We start from the raw sequence: 529 nt of genomic DNA, 5'->3' as shown, positions 1-529 counted from the left end.
TCTGCGTGCGGCGGCGGCCGTGGCCGGACACGAAGAGAGGGGAACGCGCGGAGAAAAAATAAGACTCCTAATATTATACGCCGCCCGCGGCGTCCGCCGCTCACTTGTTACACGCGCTCTTAATGATATAGGACGTGTATAATACAATACGAGCGAGTGTGTGCGTATTATATATTATTATATTATATTTATCATATAATATATTATGCATCGTATATTATAATAATAATAATATGCGCGTCATGTTATTATTATTATTATTATTATCATCGAGATTTTTCGAATATTTTTTTTGAGATCGTATACGGCGGCCTATTTTCATCCCTATCGGGCACTGTGAGGGTTTTTTATGAGTTTATAAGACTCATTTACTAATTTCCCAACACTAATAGGCGTAGTATATTATTATCTATTATTTATAATTGTGCAATTCGTCGGCACAAATATCAAAATCGATATAACTACAGAGTTCATAAAATATTATATTATAATAGTTATTAAAACAATTGTTTACCCACGTACTACCATT

This window comes from Acyrthosiphon pisum, chromosome A1 (assembly GCF_005508785.2).
Source record: "Acyrthosiphon pisum isolate AL4f chromosome A1, pea_aphid_22Mar2018_4r6ur, whole genome shotgun sequence".
In the NCBI taxonomy this organism is placed as follows: Eukaryota; Metazoa; Arthropoda; class Insecta; order Hemiptera; family Aphididae; genus Acyrthosiphon; species Acyrthosiphon pisum.
The sequence above is the reverse complement of the archived record's forward strand: the minus strand, read 5'-3'. Positions refer to the sequence as shown.